Consider the following 6,050-nt stretch of genomic DNA (forward strand, 5'->3'; position numbering starts at 1 on the left):
TGGCCACCAACGTAATCAAAAAAGTCAACCAAAGAACAAGATTCCTTTACAGGATCTCCTCACTGGTCGACAAAAACACCTTGAAGACCTTAACAGGAGCCCTTGTACAAGGGTACAAGGGCTCCAAAAACAAACTGGTCAGGCTCCTACTTGACCTCGCCCCCCGAACCCACCTCACCCCTGCCCACTTCGACAGGCTGGAATGGCTTAGGGTCGACGACAGAGTACAGCATCTTGCAATGGGTCTGGTCCACAAGATTAGATACTCCACCAAGATACCCATGTACCTGTGTAGATACTTCCTTAATGTTAACGAAGTCCACACCCACAACACCAGAGGGAGTGCAACGAATCATGTTCAACCCAGATTCGGCACAAACAAGGGACTAAATTCTTTTCGCTCCTATGCCACCAAAATGTGGAACGCCCTACCAACAGTCATTAAGACATGCGAATCCCTTGACTCCTTCAAAACCGCTCTCAAAGGGCACCTACGGATGGCTGCAATTCGAAACTGGCCCCCGTAAAATCTGAATCCCCCCCCCCCCCCCCCCTTTTTCCCCTCACTGTATATGTTTCTTTTCCCTTTTTACCTCCATTATGATGAATTCCTGTACTGTTCTTTGTCTATATAGAAGTGTATATTTGTACGTCTCTAAATGTTTTGATGAATTGAACATGGTGGACCCTGTTGTAAACAAGTGTAATGCTTAATTGGGTCGTCCACTCACAGTTAACAGCCTTTGTATTGAGTTTGTGCTTGAAATGTACTGTAATTCTGCAAACTGTTAATAAAAATTTCAATCAATCAATCAAACTCTTCACCCACCCAGCAGCAGCAGCAGAGGGTGTGTGTGTGTGTGTGTGTGTGTGTGTGAGAGAGAGCGAGAAACCACACACACACACAGCTCTGTTCTCAGTCAGTGTCAGTCTGTCAGTTTGACAACATGAAACCTGCACCAACCTACATCACAGCATGTGAGTACTTTATTTATACAATATATAAATATACTATACAACATGAAACCTACATCATAGTACTTAATTTATACAATATATAAATATACGATACAACATGAAACCTACATCATAGTACTTCATTTATACAATATATAAATATACGATACAACATGAAACCTACATCATAGTACTTAATTTATACAATATATAAATATACTATACATTATACAACATGAAACCTACATCATAGTACTTCATTTATACAATATATAAATATACGATACAACATGAAACCTACATCATAGTACTTAATTTATACAATATATAAATATACTATACATTATACAACATGAAACCTACATCATAGTACTTAATTTATACAATATATAAATATACTATACAACATGAAACCTACATCATAGTACTTCATTTATACAATATATAAATATACGATACAACATGAAACCTACATCATAGTACTTAATTTATACAATATATAAATATACTATACATTATACAACATGAAACCTACATCATAGTACTTAATTTATACAATATATAAATATACTATACAACATGAAACCTACATCATAGTACTTAATTTATATAATATATAAATATACTATACAACATGAAACCTACATCATAGTACTTAATTTATACAATATATAAATATACTATACAACATGAAACCTACATCATAGTACTTAATTTATACAATATATAAATATACTATACAACATGAAACCTACATCATAGTACTTTATTTATATAATATATAAATATACTATACAACATGAAACCTACATCATAGTACTTAATTTATACAATATATAAATATACTATACAACATGAAACCTACATCATAGTACTTAATTTATACAATATATAAATATACTATACAACATGAAACCTACATCATAGTACCGAAAAACCCCAAAAAACCATTTAGACCTGAGGACGATTCTACAAATGTTGTAAATCCTGACAGTTTTCTGAAAAAACCCCATGTCTGTCATTTTCATGTCAAGGACCCCCAAAAATTTATGTATGTGAGAGCCGTCCGTAGGTGCCCTTTGAGAGCGGTTTTGAAGGAGTCAAGGGATTCGCATGTCTTAATGACTGTTGGTAGGGCGTTCCACATTTTGGTGGCATAGGAGCGAAAATAATTTAGTCCCTTGTTTGTGCCGAATCTGGGTTGTACATGGTTCGTTGCACTCCCTCTGGTGTTGTGGGTGTGGACTTCGTCAACATTAAGGAAGTATCTAGACAGGTACATGGGTATCTTGGTGGTGTATCGAATCTTGTGGACCAGACCCATTGCAAGATGCTGTACTCTGTCGTCGACCCTAAGCCATTCCAGCCTGTCGAAGTGGGCAGGGGTGAGGTGGGTTCGGGGGGCGAGGTCAAGTAGGAGCCTGACCAGTTTGTTTTGGGAAGTCTGGAGCCTGGTTTTAAGGGCCTTTGAGGTGCTGTGGTACCAGGAGGTGCATGCATAGTCAAAGAAACCCTGTACAAGGGCTCCTGTTAAGGTCTTCAAGGTGTTTTTGTTGACCAGTGAGGAGATCCTGTAAAGGAATCTTGTTCTATGGTTGACCTTTTTGATTACGTTGGTGGCCATTTTATCACCGGAAAGATTAGCCTCCAGGATGGAACCTAGGTAGGTAATTTCATCTTTACGTGTGATAACATTGTCACCCACTCTAAGTAGCTAGGTAGGTTTCTCTATCCACAGGGATCGAAAGAGTACTTTCTGAGTAAAAGTACTCGGATACAAGGTGGTGAGTAATCAGAGTAAAAATACTTTATTCGGGACCAGGTGAGTATGTAGCTTAGGACCCCTTAGGTTCGGCCGACAGGTAGGTACTCAGGTAAGTATTTATATTCTGATTTCTCTCTCCAACAGTGAGGGCCAGCTCCCTGCTAGTGGCAGCCAAGGAGTTGAAATAACATCTCTTTTAAACAAAAAACGTCTGTCTTCTTTCACAGGGAATAGGCGGGGTTCTAGTCCACTTAAAGTCTTTTCGGGGGTTCACACAAACGTATCCATCAGGTTGGTGGTACCATGGCGGTGGTACCATGGTATCCATCAGGTTGGTGGTACCATGGTTGGTGGTACCAAACGTATCCATCAGGTTGGTGGTACCATGGTACCAAACGTATCCATCAGGTTGGTGGTACCATGGTAACGTATCCATCAGGTTGGTGGTACCATGGTAACGTATCCATCAGGTTGGTGGTACCATGGTAACGTATCCATCAGGTTGGTGGTACCATGGCGAGACTCCACAAACGTATCCATCAGGTTGGTGGTACCATGGCGAGACTCCACAACAAACGTATCCATCAGGTTGGTGGTACCATGGCGAGACTCCACAACAAACGTATCCATCAGGTTGGTGGTACCATGGCGAGACTCCACAACAAACGTATCCATCAGGTTGGTGGTACCATGGCGAGACTCCACAACAAACGTATCCATCAGGTTGGTGGTACCATGGCGAGACTCCACAACAAACGTATCCATCAGGTTGGTGGTACCATGGCGAGACTCCACAACAAACGTATCCATCAGGTTGGTGGTACCATGGCGAGACTCCACAACAAACGTATCCATCAGGTTGGTGGTACCATGGCGAGACTCCACAACAAACGTATCCATCAGGTTGGTGGTACCATGGCGAGACTCCACAACAAACGTATCCATCAGGTTGGTGGTACCATGGCGAGACTCCACAACATATAGAGTATCCATCAGGTTGGTGGTACCATGGCGAGACTCCACAACATATAGAGTATCCATCAGGTTGGTGGTACCATGGCGAGACTCCACAACATATAGAGTATCCATCAGGTTGGTGGTACCATGGCGAGACTCCACAACATATAGAGCTAATACAGTATCAAACGTATCCATCAGGTTGGTGGTACCATGGCGAGACTCCACAACATATAGAGTATCCATCAGGTTGGTGGTACCATGGCGAGACTCCACAACATATAGAGTATCCATCAGGTTGGTGGTACCATGGCGAGACTCCACAACATATAGAGCTAATACAGTATCAAACGTATCCATCAGGTTGGTGGTACCATGGCGAGACTCCACAACATATAGAGCTAATACAGTATCAAACGTATCCATCAGGTTGGTGGTACCATGGCGAGACTCCACAACATATAGAGCTAATACAGTATCAAACGTATCCATCAGGTTGGTGGTACCATGGCGAGACTCCACAACATATAGAGCTAATACAGTATCAAACGTATCCATCAGGTTGGTGGTACCATGGCGAGACTCCACAACATATAGAGCTAATACAGTATCAAACGTATCCATCAGGTTGGTGGTACCATGGCGAGACTCCACAACATATAGAGCTAATACAGTATCAAACGTATCCATCAGGTTGGTGGTACCATGGCGAGACTCCACAACATATAGAGCAGGGGTGGGCAACTTTGACGATGGAGAGGGCCACTATATTTCCACACTCACTCCCTAGGGCCATATATTACTGTCGTAGCAAAAATAGCTGATCTACAAGCTCAAAACGCGTCGCAGCGCGACGCGTTTTGAGCTTGTAGATCGGCTATTTTTGCTATATTCAAATTGAAATCTTGAATTTTTTTTTGCTCTTTTTGAATTGGAATCCTGAAAATTAAAATTTGTATGTAATTTCAAATGCCTTTAATTATACTTGTGTTGAAGCATTGAGCTACTAATTTAGACTGAAGTAATTAAAGCGGGTCATGTTTGCATGTTGTGGAATTGTAATCAGCTGAAACCAATATTATATCAGAATTCTGACATTAACCTGAGGGCCGCATTAAGTGAAGGTGGGGGCCGCATGTGGCCCCCGGGCCGCCAGTTGCCCAGCCCTGATATAGAGCTAATACAGTATCAAAATAAGTTTAACCACTTTAACCCTATTTTATTTCACACGCAGCATATCACGGTATACAATGTCTTGTAGACATTCAGTCCGAGTCCACACGTGATTACTGCAGCTTCACTGTAGTTGTCGAGCAGACACACACAGAAACTACAGCTAAATACTATTTTACATCATAAAGTTACAACTTTAGATCACATAGTGGATCAAATTTAATATTTTGTAGTCTTCAATATTCAATATAAAACCCACTGACACGCTTAACCACTTTCAACAATTCTGGGCATATGTTTAAAGCTAAACCATTTTAAAACATTTTTTTAAAAAGGTCGGTCTACAAGCTCACAACATTGAGACCATTTTGATCTTACTGTGTTGAATGTGATCTTATTATGAGGGTTGGTAAACCTTTTTCAGGTATTTTCTAATAAGGTGTATATTTTTTATTGGTGATGTATGGGTTATTGGGTTTCATGGGAAACTGCATTATACCTACTGTATGGTTCCATTTTGAGATTCTGATGACGTTTATGGATTATTGTCTATATGATCATTGATTGTCTCCACCAGGCCAAAGGCATGGGGAGAGAGTATGTTTTGCACTCCGTCCGTCCATGTGTCCGTCCGTCCGTCTGTGAACAGCTAATCTCTGGCACCGTTAACCTGGTCGATGCCAAATTTTGCACACACACTCCCTGGATGCCAACGATGAACCTCTGCCCCAAAATTTCCAGAACGGCCTGTTATGGCGCCACCAGGAGGCCGCTTTGTACAAAACAAGATTTTGGACAGTACACCTACAGAGTTTGTCCAAACATCACACAAATTGGTACACAGTCTCTCTAGAGCCATTCAACGAAACAGGTCTTTCAGATTTCTCAGACTCCATCCTGATTGGCTAAGATTGGCTTCCAAAGTTCGCAGGAGTGCTCAGTTTCAAACAAAATGCTGCAAATCATGAACACATCGTGTGATTTCCGTGAAATTGTGCATACACATTCTCACTAGGCCGAGGAAGAAATGCCACGTGAACATTTTCAATTCAGCCTCATGGTGGCGCTATAACTGGCTGAAAAGTGTTTTTACCTCTAACTGCATGGATCTGTGGATAACTTTGTATGCCAACTCCCTAGAGGCCAAGGAAAAACCTTTGCCTGGAATTCTTCACATCTGCTCTTTATAGCGCCACCA

The sequence above is a fragment of the Electrona antarctica genome (genome assembly GCF_951216825.1).
Source record: "Electrona antarctica genome assembly, chromosome: 3".
In the NCBI taxonomy this organism is placed as follows: domain Eukaryota; kingdom Metazoa; phylum Chordata; class Actinopteri; order Myctophiformes; family Myctophidae; genus Electrona; species Electrona antarctica.